General features: G+C 38.2%; 1 long non-coding RNA gene across 1 annotated transcript in view; it reads left to right on the top strand.

Annotated features, from left to right (window-relative positions):
* LOC110138678 (uncharacterized) overlaps window positions 1-12224 on the top strand; it is a 44902-nt gene extending 32678 nt beyond the window's left edge. Inside the window, exons 2-3 of the long non-coding RNA XR_002314263.2 lie at window positions 2752-2861; window positions 12135-12224. This is a non-coding gene — a long non-coding RNA (uncharacterized lncRNA). The remainder of the gene's footprint in view (window positions 1-2751; window positions 2862-12134) is intronic.
* The last annotated feature ends 5959 nt before the right edge of the window (window positions 12225-18183 follow it).

Here is an 18183-nt window from a genome sequence, read left to right as displayed (position 1 = left end):
TCCCAAAGCAGATTAAAATTATAAACCTGAAAGAAAAAGGCAGCTCAGTGAAACCACATTCTAAGCAGAAGATGCCACCAATAGCCTTAGATTAATTGACCGTGATTAACGTCAGTCTTTGGGTACAGGAGAAAATTGTTGGGACTAAGTTTCGGGTATAGGTTTTCCCTGCTGGCTCAGATGGTAAAGAATCTGCCTGCGATGCAGGAGACTCTGGTTCAATTCCTGGATCAGGAAGATCCCTGGAGAAGGGATAGGCTACCTACTCCAGTATTCTTGGGCTTCCCTGTTGGTTAAGATGGTAAAAGACTCTGCTTGCAATGCAGGAGACCTGAGTTTGATCCCTGGGTTGGGAAGATCCCCTAGCGAAGAGAATGGCTACCCACTCCAGTATTCTTGCCTGGAAAATTCCATGAACAGAAGAACCTAGTGGGCTACAGTACACGGGGTTGCAAAGTGTTAGACACAAATGAGTGACTTTCACTTTCTTTCAAGTTTAGGGTGCAACCTTTTCCTTTTCCCAGGGTTAGGAGACTGTTTTGTTCCTAGGGAACAGAATGAAAGTGTCTAGCCACCAACAATGATTTTGATATTCTGAATTAATCGGCTATGAGCTGGTCGCAGATTGTTTTTTCCCCCAAACAACTTAAAAGTTTATTCTGGAATGCACTGGCATCTTACTCTTGAGTAGAATAGACCAACTGCTGTTTGAGGTTTGTCTTATCTAGACCTGGTCAGACCTGCTTCCATTTAGGGGAGAGCAGCTTTAGAATAGGATATTGCTGACAACAGCATGTATATAAGAGAAAGCATGTATAATTGTGGAATTAGGAGAGTGGCTTCTAGAAGTCAAAAGAATTGAGTCAGTATAGCCCTTCCTCTTGCTATCCACATTCTCTAAGCTCAGATACCAGTTCCTGTGAAAAGCTTTGAATTATGTCCAAGTCCACTTTAGATGTCCCCTTCTGTGCTGTCATGACATTACAACGGTTTTGATGCCTTCTTACAACTATCTAAGTGCTTCTCACTATCTGCATTTTCCATTAAGATATAAACTTCCTTTTGATAAAAACTGGCTCTTTAACAATATCAGGTCCTCAGTGCCTAAGTTATACAATAACTGTTTGTTGAGTGTGTGGGTACCTAAATCAAAACATCTCCATGGCTGCCTGTTCTCTCTATACATCCAGCCACCTGGCCCGGATCCTGTCAGTCTACTGGGATTGAGGGTGATAACTGTCACCAGCCATATGTTACCGACCCCTTCTCTCAACCTACTCCTTCCTTAAGTATCAACTCAATCACCACCTCTTCTATTGAGCCATGCCTAGCTGCTCCAGGCCAAATGATGTCTCCCATCTCTGACCTCCAGCACTCAAAGTTTGGAATTTATGCAGTTAACTCTTTTTTTTTTTTTTACTTTTTATTTTGTACTGGGATATAGCTGATGATGGAGAAGGCAGTGGCAGCCCACTCCAGTACTCTTGCCTGGAAAATCCCATAGACGGAGGAGCCTGGTGGGCTGCCGTCTATGGGGTCACACAGAGATGGACATGACTGAAGTGACCTGGCAGCATAGCTGATTAACAATGTTGTGATAGTTTCAGGTGGTCAGCAAGGTGACTCAGCCTATGCAACTCACTCTTGACACACTTTTGTCTGTAGGCCTGGTGTCTGTGAACACCTCCCATGTGAGGTCCACGTCTTCTCTTTCTCTTTTATTCCTTTTGTGTATCTCGGCATTATCTGGGCACAGAGAGCTCCTCCAAACAGTACTGACTGGCATGAAATTATCCTAGTCTACATGAAAGCATAAGTTCTGAGGGCAGGCATTTTGTCCACAAAGTTTTACATGGATCTACACTGGAGAGACTGGATTTCTGGTGATGAATAAAGCTGCTGTGGTGATGGATATGAGAAGAGATGGAAAGTAATTGGCAGAGGCAGAACTGTCCTGTTGTTATTTTGCTATAAATCAACTCCCACAGTGGAAACTTGTTAACCTCAGTCTTTGCCTTCACATCTACTTATATGCAAGACCTCCCTCAACAAATCAATCTTTACACTGCAGTGGCACTCTCTTGACAAGATATGTTTGGCTTAGCCACTGTTGATATTTGTTCTTGAAATCTCAGTTGTATGGCGTGGTACACTCTGAGAGCAGAAATGGAGATGCTTAGTTTATATGCACAGAGGACGGCCAAGATACAAACAGAAAGAGACGGTCCACAGCAGGGCAGCGGGGGTGGCGGGAGCTGAGCCGCACTTAATATGTTGTGATGTATTGAATCTATGAAACGCCTGTTCAATAGCTAGTCAAAGTAAATTTAGAAGGACATAGGAAAGGGATTTATTTTTTCATCATTGTAAAAATGTTCATTATTTCTTATGCTGTTGGTCATGGTCGACTGGTGTCCTTTTGAGGTCCCAGTGCCCTTAGCATCCCAAATAGCACCATTGACAGGATTAGGTGAGGTTTGTTCAATACATTTACGTCTTCAGAGAACTATGGTTTTATTGGTACTTTGGGAGTGGGCTCTCTTGCTGTGTTTTATCCTGAGAAGAACGAGCCAGAGAGCTTGACATGCTGGCAAGTGATTTTACTTGATCTCTTCTCCTCCTCTGTATAACTTTATTGGAGCACTTCCCAAATTGGGCTGTGATTATTTACATACATGTCTGTTTTGTTCTACAGATAGTGAATGTTTGCATCAGAGACTGTATCCTATTCTTTTTTTTTTTTTCTAATAGAGTTGCATAATGCCCGGCACATAGGACACCCTTATGAAATGTTTACTGAACAAGAAGACATCTTAATATCCATGAAAAAATTGCCTATGTAAGCGAGGAAACAAAAGAAGGTAAATAAAAGCTATTTTGAGCCAACTTAAGAAAAATGCAGATACTATTAGATAATTAATTAAATTTTAATTTCCCTGTAAGTAGTCTCCAGAGGAACATGCTATGTTAGAATTGTACCCTAGGCTAGGCTACTGTGTAAACACTTCCTGTGGGCCTACTTTTATGCTAGGTGGCATGGGAGAAAAATGGAATAATACGTGGTTTCTGCAGCAAAAATGTTGGGTACCATCTGGGGAAAAAATGTTCAAGAAAAAACCCAAAGGATGCAGGGGAGTATAATGAGGATCAAAGGAGGTCAGAATAAGATAAAATTACATGAGCCAGTGCTATCAGGAAAGCATCAGGAGAAGGTAAAAATGCACTGCAATGAAGTTTCAGTTGAAAAATGATGTGGGTGAGCATTAATTGAATCATGCTGCTATTTTATAGAAGATTCAAGATGGGAATGTTAGACATTATTCCTTGCAAAGCAAATACTCTTCAGTACTGTTGGAGAATCCTCAGATCATCAGGTTTTCTTTAGGTTTATCAGTGAACAAACTTGTCTTCAGAAAGTTAGTGTGGTATTCTGCCAAGGAAAGGCATGATGAATAGAAAGACCTTGATGCTCTCCCTCAAATCTGTTGTTAGCTGTGTGACCTTGATAAAGTTAGTTAACCTCTCTGGACCCCACTTTCCTGTTTTAAAATGTTGACATCAGAAAAACCTGCCCAGACTTCACCCTTGGGCATGACAAGCTTTAAATTGTGAAAGAAAAATCACTTGTATAAAGACAGGAAGTAGCCTCATATTTTAACCTTTATGGAGCAAATCTCAGATGAAAAGTGAAAGAACTGTGCAATTGCTGTTGTCCTGCACAGGTACTGATTTTTCAGGCATTCAAGTCTCCCACCGGTCAATTTTTTTCTTCATTTGGAAGTCAGAAATTCTTAGAACACATTCAAGTGTTTATGCCTACACGTTTTGGCATGAGGAACATGGTTCTCCACAAGCAGGATCTCACATGTCACAAGAGAGTGGTTCCAGGGAGAATGTCAGAGGAACCTGCATTAAGGAATACATTAGTAATCCCATCCTTCATTCATCTTTCCATTTGGAATATCACTAAGACTATAGGCATAAGAGCACACTCAGATCCTGTAGTAGTAATCTGCAGTAACTTCTTGTCTGACGGAAGGTAGGAACTGGGATCAGAACTGGCTACAGTAAACCAAGAGAAACCTGAAATAGTACATATTTGTAGTTAGTTCTATGTGCTGAAGTCCACCGATTCAAAGATGCACAAGCACAAAAAAATATTAAAAAACTGAAAAAGGAAAATCTCTGGAAATTATTTCCTATACAGTCAAGAGATTGGTTTTTATCAATAGGATACAAGAATGTTTGGCCCCTTCTAAGATGCAAATTCTAGAAAATAAAAGGAAAGAAACTTTGATAAAATACAGAAGGAAATAAAAATAAAATTCAAAAGCCTGATGGAACATATGAAAAAAAGATTCAACTTTAAATAACTAAGATTCAATCACTGATTTGAAGGACAAACTTGAGAAACTAACACAGATAGCAAAGATCAAAGTCCAAAAAAAACAAAGAAATCAGAAGTCATATTCAGAACCAAAAATGAACATGAAATGTACAGATAAAAAGTATTTCTAAAAAAGAGAAAAGAACAATAAAAGCAGAGGAAAACATTAAAGATATACTAGAAGGTAAGTCTTCCTTTAGTTCTAGAAAGTATATACAGGCTTCCTTGATGGCCCAGACAGTAAAGAATCTGCCTTCAATGCATTAGACCTGGGTTTAGTCCCTGGAGGAGGAAATGACAACCCATTCCAGTGTTCTTGCTTGGAGAAACCCATGGACAGAGGAGCCTGGCAAGCTACAATCCATGGGGTCACAAAGGGTCAGACATAGCTGAGTGACTAAGCACAGAAAGTATATACAGATTGAAAGGTTCACAGGTCTTATGGAAAAAACGATGAAAAGAGAATCACATTTGAATACACATCTGGCAATTTTTATTGTAATTACAAAACTAAGAAAAATATCAAACTGGAAAAGGAAGCAGGCAATTTCAAAGGCATAAAATTTATGTTGTCTTCCAAACTTGCATTTGCAAAGCAAAATACTGAGGGAACAAAGAGTATACTGTACAACACAGTTTGAATGAGGACGTTTTTGAGAAACATGACCTTTATGCTTGTCCACAGTATCTTTCATTTGCTAAGTCTTCTCAAGATATGCATGTACCCTGCTTTAGGAAAAAAAAAAGTGGAAATATAATACCACCTACAAAGACAATAAACAAAGAAAAAGTAAAAAAGAAAATAAATTCAGACTTAAATTGAAGAAAGTAGGGAAAACCACTAGACCATTCAGGTATGAGCTAAATCGAATCCCTTATGATTATACAGTAGAAGTGACAAATAGATTTAAGGAACTATATCTGATAGAGTGCCTGATGAACTATGGACGGAGGTTCATGACTTTGAACAGGAGACAGGGATCCAGACCATCCCCAAGAAAAAGAAATGCAAAAAAGCAAAGTGGCAAGAAGAGAAGCGAAAAGCAAAGGAGAAAAAGAAAGATATACCATTTGAGTGCAGAGTTCCAAAAATTAGCAAGGAGAGATAAGAAAGCCTTCTTCAGCGATCAGTTCAAAGAATAGAGGAAAACAATAGAAAAGGAAAGACTGGCGATATCTTCAAGAAAGCGAGAGATACCAAGGGAACATTTCATGCAAAGATGGGCACAATAAAGGACAAAAGTTGTATGGACCTAATAGAAGCAGAAGATATTAAGAAGAATACACAGAAGAACTGTACAAAAAAAAAAAAATCTTCACGACCCAGGTAATCATGATGGTGTGATCACTCACCTAGAGCCAGACATCCTGGAATGTGAAGTCCAGTGGGCCTTAGGAAGCATCATTACAAATAAAGCTAGTGGAGGTGATGGAATTCCAGTTGAGCTGTTTCAAATCCTAAAAGATGATGTTGTGAAAGTGCCGCACTCAATGTGCCAGCAAACTTGGAAAACTCAGCAGTGGCCACAGGACTGGAAAACATTAGTTCATTCCAATCCCAAAGAAAGGCAATATCAAAGAATGTTCAGACTACCACACAATTGCACTCATCTCACATGCTAGCAAAGTAATGCTCAAAATTCTCCAAACCAGGCTTCAGCAATACGTGAACAGTGAACTTCCAGATGTTCAAGCTGGTTTTGGAATAGGCAGAGGAGCCAGAGATCAAATTGCCATCATCTGCTGGATCATCAAAAAAGCAAAAGAGTTCCATCTGCTGGATCATTGAAAAAGCAAAAGAGTTCCAGAAAAACATCGATTTCTGCTTTATTGACTATGCCAAAGCCTTTGACTGTGTGGATCACAATAAACTGTGGAAAATTCTGAAAGAGATGGGAATACCAGACCACCTGATCCACCTCTTGAGAAACATATATGCAGGTCAGGAAGCAACAGTTAGAACTGGACATGGAACAACAGAGTGGTTCCAAACAGGAAAAGGAGTGCATCAAGGCTGTATATTGTCACCCTGCTTATTTAACTTAATATGCAGAGTACATCATGAGAAATGCTGGGCTGGAGGAAGCACAAGCTGGAATCAAGATTGCTGGGAGAAATATCAACAACCTCACCACCCTTATGGCAGAAAGTGAAGAAGAACTAAAGAGCCTCTTGATGAAAGGGAAAAGAAGAGAGTGAAAAAGTTGGCTTAAAGCTCAACATTCAGAAAACTAAGATCATGGCATCCAGTTCCATCACTTCATGGCAAATAGATGGGGAAACAATGGAAACAGTGACTAACTTTATTTTTTTGAGCTCCAAAATCACTGTAGATGGTGATTGCAGTCATGAAATTAATTGGAAGGAAAATTTTGACCAACCTAGACAGCATATTAAAAAACAGAGACAAAAAAAAAAAGCAGAGACATTACTTTGCCAACAAAGGTCCGTCTAGTCAATGCTATGGTTTTTCCAGTGGTCATGTATGGATGTGAGAGTTGGACTATGAAGAAAGCTGAGCACCAAAGAATTGATGCTTTTGAGCTGGTGTTGGAGAAGACTGTTAAGAGTCCTTTGAACTGCAAGGAGATCCAACAAGTCCATTGTGAATTAAATCAGTCCTGGTTGTTCATTGGACTGTCTGATGCTTAAGCTGAAACACCAATATTTTAGCCACCTGATGCAAAGAGCTGACTCATTTGAAAAGACCCTGATGCTGGGAAATATTGAAGGCAAGAGGAGAAGGGGACAACAGAGGATGAGATGGTTAGAAGGCATCACCAACTCAATGGACATGAGTTTGGGTAAACCCTGGAAGTTGGTGATGGACAGGGAGGCCTGGCGTGCTGCGGTCCATGGGGTTGTAGAGTCGGACATGACTGAGTGACTGAACTGAACTGAATGGTGTGGTGGTGAATTTTATATTAACAGGGTCCAAGGTAGGTGATAAAGATTATTTCTCTGTGTGTCTGTGTGGGCGTTTCTGGAAGAGATTAACATTTGAATTGGTAAATGAGTAAAGACCATCGCTGCATGCATGTGAGTGAGCATCATCCAACCTGTTGGAGGCCTGAATAGAATCATAAGCAGAGAAAGAACAGAGTTTCTCTTTGCTTGCTCAGGGACATCTACCTTCTCTTGCCCTTGGGCATGACTGCAGTTGTTCTCATCCCTTTGCTTTTGACTATTCTGGGCCTCCAGTTCACAGCTGGCAGATCATGGAGCTTCTCTGCCTCCATGATTACATGAACCAATCCCTCATAATAAGTCTCTTTCTGCATGTCTCTAGATGCAAACATTTCTAAAAGTATTAGGAAAATTTTATGAAATGGATGTTTTATATTTCCAATAAACAAAATAATAAAGATTTTTAAATAAGTATACAGAAGGTGTAAAATTATAATCTCTGCTTTCATAAAGACAGCAAGTATTTCATACACACAGAGGAATATGCTTATTTTTTCAACAAGCATTGACCATTTGCCAGTATTGTTCATGACAAAGAAAATTTCAGATTTATATTGGACAGAAATAGAGTTATGCTAATATAGTTAATGAGGATCTCTAGTAACATTCTATGTTCACAACATGTCAGAAAATATGTTAAGGCCTTCCTGTATATTGTTTCATTTATTCCTAATAGCAATGCTATGGAGTTTAAGCAGTTATATCTCCAGTTTACATATAAGGATATTAGATTTAGTATTTTTCCCAAGGTTACATGGATGATCAGATCAGTATGCATCAGAGTCCACTGGTGGGTTTGCTGAGCCCCATGCACAGAGCTTCTGATTCATTGCGTCTGGTTCAGGGTCCTACAATTTGCGTTTTCAATGGTTCTTAGTTGATGCTGTTGCTAATGATGCTGGTCAAATGCCCTACATTTTGAGAAGTATTGGGCTAGGTGATGCTAAGGACAATTTATTTATCACTATACTTCTTTGGAAAAAGGAGACATCACAGAGACCATGTTCTGACAAAAAAGCAATAAATTTAGAAATTTATAATTAGCAATGCTAAAAACACAGTGCATGGAAATTTAATTAAAAATAAAAAGCAATCATTCCCAAGTTAATCAATTTAATGCATTTCCAATTAAAATTCCAATTGGATTTTTTTTTCTTTGAACTTGACAAAATGATTCTAAACTTCATGTGAATGAATAATAGAAAATAATAGCCAAGACAAATTAGAAAAAGAAGAGTATTGAGGGGAACTTGCCTCACTATATAATAAAACATTATAGATTTCTGGCACAAGATTGCATACCCAGTAGGTTATCACTTCTCATTTCTGTAAAATCCCCACTGAAATATTGAAATGAAGCTTCAAGGTATGACAAGGAATAAACCAATAACATTGATGAGGAAGGGCAACAGCAAGCATGAGAGAGCACAGAACTTTGGGGAAGACGAAAGTGAATGGGAACATGTTAGCAGACAAAATGAGAGGAATGAAATTGACATGACCTGGAAGAATCCAGAAAGGGCTGTGGACCGCATGGAGGGTCTTCAGGCTCAGTGGAGGAACACATGATAGATAGCAGGTGTAAAAGATGGGGCTAACAAAAAAAAAGTGCAGCCCAATATGTATCCCCAAACACAACAATGGAATATTATTCTCAACAGAAATGAAGTGAATAACTGAAGACACTTAGAGTGATGATGTTGAAATCTTGGAGTAAATCCTTCATCTCTGGCCTTTGGGGACTCTTAATCTTAGACTCAGTATCAGGTCATTTGGGGGAAATTAGAAGAAAGTTATCAAGAGAAATTAAATAGCCCAACAGATAAAACATCTAATGCTAGTATATAAGGTTTCTCTTGGAGAAGGAAGTGGCAACACTTTCTAGCATGGTTGCCTGGGAAATCCCATGGACAGAGGAGCCTTGTAGGCTACAATCTATAGGGTCGCGAGAGTCAGACATGATATAGTGACTAAACCACCACTGCCACCACAAGGTCTCTCTAGCATAAGAAAAACCCCATAGGAAAATAATAGCTCTAGGAAAATAAGGGTACAAAGCAAAAACTTGTGGCACCCAAGAGACCATCTAAGACATATCCTAGGCCAGCCTTTTAAGCTGGCCTAGAGAAGACCCAGCCCAATAGACCAAGAGGACCAAGGCAAAGGCAATTTGGAAAAAAAAAAAAAAAGGCAATTGATAGAATAACTGATGTAGTGGTATCTCAGTCCATTCAACCTCCTACAAGGAAATACCATGGACTGGGTGGCTTATAAACATGAGAAATTAATTTCTCATAGACTGGAGGCTAAAAAATACAAGATCAAGTCAGCAGAAGATTTAGTGTCTGGTGAGAGCCCACTTCCTGGCTTGAGGACAGAGAGGTTAGAGAAAGGTAATATAAAAGAATTAAATTTCTAACTCCAAAAAGCAGGAGAGTGTTTATAAGGTCAAAAATAATACATAAAAATGGCAATTGTGTGTTCTTTGAGACTGGGAGCTTATAAGAAATATGCCACCCCCCAAAAAAACTAAAATTGGTTACCTTTGGAGAGTAAAACTAGGGGATTGAGGAGGATGGGCCAGGGCAGGTGACATTTATTATAAACATTATTCTTTTTTTTAAGGAGATACTTTATAGATATTTTTGTTTACTTAGTGTTTTAATATAAACTAAAGTTTTATTTCATTAAAAATAAGTTTTTATTTCTATTAGGATCAGGTAAATTTTTTGTTCTTATTGTTCAGTTGCAAAGTCGTGCCAGACTCTTTGCAACCCCATGAACTGAAGCATGCCAGATTCCCTGTCCTTCACCATCTCCTGCAACTTGCTCAAACTCATGTCCATTGAGTCGGTGATGCCATCCAACTATCTCATTCTCTGGCACCCTGTTCTCCCATTGCCTTCAATCTTGCCCAGCATTAGAGTCTTTTCCAAAGAGCTGGCTCTTCACATCACATGGCCGAAGTATTGGAGCTTCAGCATCAGCCCTTTCAATGAATTTTGAGGGCTGATTTCCTTTAGGATTGACTGGTTTTATATCTTTGCAGTTAAAGGGACTCTCAAAAGTCTTTTCTAGGGCCACATTTGGAAAGCATCAGTTCTTCGGCACTCAACCTCCTTTATGATCCAACTCTCATACCCATTGGAGAAGGCAATGGCAACGCACTCCAGTGTTCTTGCCTGGAGAATCCCAGGGATGGGGAGCCTAGTGGGCTGCCATCTATGGGGTCGCACAGAGTCGGATACAACTGAAGCAACTTAGCAGCAGCAGCAGCTCGCACCCGTACATGACTACTGGAAAAAAACGTAGCTTTGACTGTATAGACCTTTATTGATAAAGTGGTGTCTCTGCTTCTTAATACATTGTCTAGGTTTGTCATAGCTTTTCTTCCAAGGAGCAAGCATCTTTTAATTTCATGGCTGCAGTCACCATCCACAGTGATTTTGGGGCCCAGGAAAATAAAATCTGCCACTGTTTCCACGTTTTATGCATCTATTTGCCATGAAGTGATGGAACCAAATGCCATGGTCTTCGTTTTTTGAATGTTGAGTTTTAAGCCACCCTTTTCACTCTCCTCTTTCACCTTCATCAAGAGGATCTTTAGTTCCTCTTCGTTTTCTGCCCTTAAAGTGGTAGCATCTGCACATCTGAGGCTGTTGGTATTTCTCCTGGCAATCTTGATTCCAGCTTGTGCTTCATCCAGCCCAGCATTTCACATGATGTACTCTGCATATATGTTAAATAAACAGGATGACAATATACAGCCTTGATGTACTCCTTTCCCGATTTTGTATATAGTAATATGTGTAGCTTTATAAGAGGCTCTCAGAATGTTTTCCAAAATGGTTGCACCACTTTAACTCCTGTTGACAAAGTAAGAGGTGTTAGTTTCCCCAGATTCTTGCCAAGATATGATATGGTTAGACTTTTCAGATGGGACTGGGCTTCTCAGATGGCACTCAGTGGTAAAGAACACACCTGCCACTGCAGGAGCCACAAGAGATGCAGGTTCAATCCCTGGGATAGGAAGATCCCCTGGAGAAGGGCATGGCAACCCACTCCAGCATTCTTGCCTGGAGAATCCTTAGGGCAGAGGAATCTGGCACGCTATAGTCCATAGGATCACAAAGAGTCGAGCATGATTGAAGCACACTCACACTCATGACGTAGCACACTCACAAGCATGCACATATACTAAGTATCTATTACCATCTCATTGTGATTTTTAACTTGAATTATCCTGAAGACTGATGGTGCTGAGAGTATTTTCATGTGCTTATGATTATCTTCTATCTCTTTTGTTTATGTAAATTGTTACCCATCCACTCCATCACCCACCCACCCCCACCGCCCTTTACTGGATTGATTTTCTTCTAACTAGTGAGTTGTTCTTCATATATTCTGCACAAAATTTCTTTTATAGATACATTTTGCAAATTGTCTTCCGATCTGTGACTTGCCTTTGAATACTTCAATGCTATCTTTAGGAAGATAGACTTTTACATTTTCAATTGTAGGTTTTATTTTCTTGTAGTTACTCCCCTATCACACCTTCAGAAAGGTGGCCCCTATATTTTCTTCCAATAGTTTTATAGTTTTAGCTTTTAAGTTTAAATTTATGAAACATTTCAAGTAAATTCTTATAAATTGTGTGAAGTCAAGGTCAAGATCCATTATTTGCCAGAGGATATTCAGTTGTCCTAGGACCATTTGGTCAACAATCTCATTTCTCAACATTGGTAATATTAATATTTTGTTTCATATTTATTTTTTCCAGACTCTATACTGATCCACTGATCTATATAGTAGCCCTTAGGCAAAAGGAAAGTCTTGATCAATGTAGCTTTTTAATAAACTTGAAATCACATACGGTAAGTCTTCCAAATTTGTTCTTTTTTTTTTTAAGTTTTTTAGCTATTATTCTTTGTATGGCACATAAATTATAGAACCAGTACATCAGTTTATGGGGAAAAAAAAAACTTTCTGAGATTTTGATTAGAATTATGTTGAGCCTATAAATAAATCTGGAGAGAATTTTTAAAAGTCTTCTTTGACATATTTTTTTGATGTTGTATGGTTCTTCGTGTACTGGCTTTGCACATATTTTGTTAATTTGATCCTTAATTATTTGCTCCTTTTAATGCTTTAGTAAATAGCATTTTTAACGTTTACTTTCCAATAGTTCTTTGCACAAATATAGAAATCCAGTTGATGTTTATATTGACTTTGTATCCTGAGACCCATTTAAATTCTTATTGGATTTTGGTATATACCCTAGGACTGTCTAAATAAGTAATTATATCATCTGTGAATAAGGACAGCTTACTTCTTCCTTTATAATATGCATGTCTTTCTTTGGCATGCTTTGTTGCACTGATTAGCACTTTCTGTACAATGTAAAATTCAAGTGGTGAGAACAGACTTAATTTGTCTTCATCCTAAGGAGTGAACCATTCAGTTTCACTGTTAACTGTCACCTGTAGATTTAATCAGATAGGGGAAACTCCTTTCTAATACTACTTTACCAAGAGTGTTTAGAATGAATATCTGTTGAAATTTCTCAAATGTTTTTTCTGAATCTATTAAGAATATCATTTTTTGTCTCTTTTGTTCCATTAATAATGAATTATGTTGTTTTATTTTTAAATATTAAATTAGCATTATACTCACAGAACAAACTTCCTTTTGTTAAATGTAATATCCTTTATCTATTTTGCTTTATCTTTCCATCCCCTAGGATTTCTGCTTTTAAATTTTTATTTTTGAAGTCTCTATCAATTATATATCACAGAGACATTGAATTCCTACACATTTCTAATATTGCAATATTTTTATCCTTTATATAGATTAATCTGTAATCCATTTTTGGATTGGCTGTTACAGAGTGACCCAGGGCTGTCATTCTCCACTACATAAATGAGTTTTCTGAAATGAATTTAAGAATTTTTGCTCCTCCCTATTGATTGTTTTGCCAACTTTATTGTATATTATGCTTCCAAATATATGTCAGTATCTCTGTTATTTATAATGCTTCGCTGAAACATTTTTTAGTCCTTATAAGAAATCCATACTGCTTTGTTTCACTATTTTACTATAGTTTTTTTTTTCTTTCTCTCTTGTGTGATTAGGTACTCCCTCTTACAAACTTTAATTTTGTTTAATGAACTTATGAGTTCTTCTTGGACTTTTGTTCTTTGATGTACATTTTATATTAAGTTTACTGAGTTAAACAGTAAGTCTAACCAAATGTTTTAGTGGAATCACACTTTAATTATAGACTAAATTGAGAGATAGTATACATACAAATATTTAATTATCCAAGAATATGGATTTTTCATTTTCTCAAGTTAACTGCTGGGTGCTTTCTTCACATTCTGAACTTTTTAAATAAGAGGTGCTATTTTGATTAATTCCTGTGTTTAATATTGATTTTTTTGTGAATTGCATTTTACTTTTTACTTATTATTTCTAGGTGATCATTGCAGATGTCAAATTTTTACTAGTTTATCTAGTTAAAAAGCTACTTTGTTAAAATTAAAATTTAAAGTTCATCATATATATGTATATATATGATAAACATTGCTGAACTTTCTAAAAAATATCAGTAGTAATTATATAGCACCTTATCTAAAAATGAGGACAATTTTAATTTTCCCCTGATTTCCTTCCAATAAATTCATTTAAATCTTTACATTTTCCTCAGGAATTCTTTCACCCACTTCTTCCATGCTTTAATATATTTAATTCATAACATTAGTTATGAATAGCATTTAAATTCCATTTTTACTTATACTATAATATCTTATTTAAAGGTGTGCCTGAGAACATGTGTTTGTGTGCATGTGTTCACAGATGTTTGGGTATTGTATTTTATAGATGTATAATTTTTATTGGGCCAACAATCTGAGATAATCACTTTTAAGTTTATGTCAGAAAACTCACTGTGAATGATATTAAGTTCTAAAACTTTCTTTAGCTTTGAGTGACAAAAGAGGTGGACTGTCCTGGTTTTTCTGTTTACCTCCCCACATCCAGTCTTTACTTTTCTGCTACTGTGTGCCTTAAGAGGTTCTTCTCTGTGGACTAAGTCAGTCAAGATACCTGGCTTCCAGTTTCTGTTTAGGTTTGTCAGATGGGACATATTGGCAAAAACCTAGAGTGAAGTTGCAGAGAGAAGTAAGAGTGTTTTTCCCCCATTTCTTCCCTGCTTTGCTACGGTTGTAATGTTTTCACTCCTCTAGGGCCGTAACTCCTGTATAGCTTCCCCTTGACATCACTCATCATCAGTGACCAGACACACCATTTTCTCTTACTGACGTCTCAGGCTAAGGGCAGTAATTCCTGCCTGTGATGGTTGGTGCCTGGGTGGCTCACCAACCTTTGTTGATTTCCTAACATTTGTCCACATGCCTGTAAAAAAATTATCCTTTCTTTCAGGTAAATCCTTTCTAAGTGTGACATGCATTTTCTCTCAAAACTCATCCTGATCCATACTCAACAAAAAATGTCAAATAAAAACATGATGGAACATTTGGAACCATTAGACATTTGATTAAAATCAGCAACAGAAAGGAGAAGTGATAAATTCCATTTCAACATGCCATCCCGTTAAGCCTTCTCTACATGTATCGAATCAAAACCATCCATAAGAAAAAGGAATGCAAAAAGGCAAAACGCTTGTATGAGGAGGCCTTAAAAAGAGGTGAGAAAGAAGAGAAGTGGAAGACAAAGAGAAAAAGGAAAGATATTCCCATCTGAATGCAGAGTTCGAAAGAAGAGCAAGGAGAGATTAAAAAAAAAAAAAAAAAGGCTTCTTCAGTGATCAGTGCAAAGAAATAGAGGAAAACAATAGAATGTGAAAGACTAGAGATTTCTTCAAGAAAATTAGAGATACCAAAGAAACATTTCATGCAAAGATGGGCACAATAAAGACAGATAGATATGGACCTATCAGAAGCAGAAGATATTAAGAAGAGGTGGCAAGAATACACAGAAGAACTATACAAAACAGATCTTAATGACCCAGATAACCATTAGGGTGTGATCACTCACCTAGAGCCAGACATCCTGGAATATGAAGCCAAGTGGCCCTCAGGATACGTCACAATGGGCAAAACTAGTGGAAGTGATGGAATTCCAGCTGAGCTATTTCAAATCTTAAAAGATGATGCTGTGAAAGTGCTGCAGTCAATAAGCCAGCAAATTTGGAAAACTCAGCAGTGGCCACAGGACTGGAAAAGGTCAGTTTTCATTCCAATCCCAAAGAAAGCAATGCCAAAGAATGTTCAGACTACCCCACAATTGCACTCATCACACATGCTAACAAAGTAATGCTCAAAATTCTCCAAGTGAGGCTTCAACAGTTAGTGAACTGACAAGTTCCATATGATCAAGCTGGATATACAAAAGGCAGAGGAACAAGAGATCAAATTATCAACATCCATTGCATCATAGGAAAAGCAAGAGAAATCCAGAAAGACATCTACTTCTGCCCTATTGACTACGCCAAAGCCTTTGCCTGTGTGGATCACAACAAACTGTGGAAAATTCTTCAAGAGATGGGAATACCAGACCACCTGACCTGCTCCGGAGAAACCTGTATGCAGGTCAAGAAGCAACAGTTAGAACTGGACATGGAACAATAGACTAGTTTCAAATTTGGAAATGAGTAGTTCAAGGCTGTATATTGTCACCCTCCTTATTTAACTTATATGCAGAGTGCATTTTACAAAAGTTGAAGCACAAGATGGAATTAAGATTGCCAGGAGAAATACCAGTACCTTAGATATGCACCCTTATGGCAGAAAGCAAAGAGGAACTAAAGAAACTCTTGATGAAGGTGAAAGAGGAGAGTGAAAAAGCTGGCTTAAAATCTAATATTAAAAAAAAAAAAAAAAGATCATGGCATCTGGTACCACCACTTTTTGGCAAATAGATGGGGAAATAATGGAAACAGTGAGAGACTGTTTTGGGGGGCTCCAAAATCACACTGCAGATGGTGACTGCAGCCGTGAAATTAAAAGATGCTTGCTCCTTGGAAGACAAGCTATGACCAACCTAGACAGCGTATTTAAAAGTACAGATATTACTTTACTGACAAAGGTCCATCTAGTCAAAGCTATGGTTTTTCTAGTAGTCATGTATGGATGTGAGAGTTGGACCATAAAGAAAGCTGAACACTGAAAAATTGACGCTTTTGAACTGTGGTGTTGGAGAAGACTCTTGAGAGTCCCTTGGACTGCAAGGAGATCCAACCAGTCCATCCTAAAGGAAATCAGTCCTGAATACTCATGGGAAGGACTGATGTTGAAGCTGAAGCTCCAATAGTTTGGCCACCTGATGTGAAGAACTGACTCATTGGAAAAGACCCTGATGCTGGGAAAGATTGAAGACAGGAAGAGAAGGGGATGACAGAGGATGAGATGGTTGCATGGCATCACCGACTCTATGGACATGAGTTTGAGTAAGCTCCAGCAGTTGGTGATGGCCAGGGAAGCCTGGCATGCTGTAATTGGGGTTGCAAAGAATCAGACATGACTGAGCAACTGAACTGAACTGAATGAGGGATGTGCTTCCTATCTTTATATATTTGCCTGATTTATCCCTTTAAATCTCATTTGGCAAGATCCTAAAATTCTTTTGGGCCTTGTATTTCCTCTTTCAGTTCTCTTTTCAGAATTTAGCTTCTTAAATAGCTCAGTTGGTAAAGAACCTGCCTGCAATACAGAAGACCTTGGTTTGATTCCTGAGTCAGGAGGATCCCCTGGAGAAGGGATAGGCTACCCACTCCAGTATTCTTGGGCTTCCCTTGTAGCTCAGCTGGTAAAGAATCCACCTGCAATGCAGGAGACCTGGGTCCCATCCCTGGGTTGGGAAGATCCCCTGGAGAGGGGAAAGGCTACACACCCCAGTATTCTGGCTTGGAGAATTCCATGGACTGTATAGTCCATGGGGTCCCAAAGAGTTGGACATGACTGAACGACTTTCATTTAAAATGCTGTAAGAAATGGAAAGTGTTGGAGGAGGGCTCTGAGGAAAAGAAAACAAAGGCATCTGTATATAAATCAACTGTTCCACATAATTGCACCACTTTTTAAACATTTCCTTCACCCCATAAAGGAAGCCTCAATCATTCAGATTATGAGAAGATCTCCTTCCAAATGGACATAAGAATTCCAGTTCTCACAGTCATCTTTGTTTGCTCAAATATTTTCTTCCAAGATTACACATTATACTTTCCCCTTAGCCAATACATTTACTTAGCATATGAGTTGATGTGGTTTCTACTTCAACTCAGAAATGTGTGTATCCAGATCTTACATCTAATTTTTATCCATGCTCTGTCCATAGTTGATAAATGAAAGATTTCCCTTAAGACCACCTTTAAAGCTTATGATTCTTTGTCATGCCCTCCAAGCCTTGAGGTAAAAGGTTAAATCCTTAAGCTTCTTTCTTGTATTCTTTTTTGTAAGCTTTTTAGAACAGTTCAAACCAGTTACCCCACCATTACACACATCCTATGTAATTACCACTGTCACCATAGTAATTAAGTACCTCAACCTGTTGTTCTACCTTTACTGTGCCTTCCACCATTCATTCTGTCTTCATCAGTGATCATTTTAATAAGTGTAACCATAGATTATCATTGCCCTCAAGGAGATGAACTGTGTTTATAAATATGAGCAATATTATTCTAGAATTCCATTGTTTAGTAATAGGGGTATGATTTCAGTACAGTTCAGTGCATTTCAGTCACTCAGTCATGTCCAACTCTTTGTGACCCCATGGACTGCAGCACACCAGGCCTCCCTGTCCATCACCAGCTG

The sequence above is a fragment of the Odocoileus virginianus genome, chromosome 22, assembly GCF_023699985.2.
Source record: "Odocoileus virginianus isolate 20LAN1187 ecotype Illinois chromosome 22, Ovbor_1.2, whole genome shotgun sequence".
Taxonomy (NCBI): Eukaryota; Metazoa; Chordata; class Mammalia; order Artiodactyla; family Cervidae; genus Odocoileus; species Odocoileus virginianus.
This window is presented reverse-complemented; position numbering and strand designations above follow the sequence as displayed.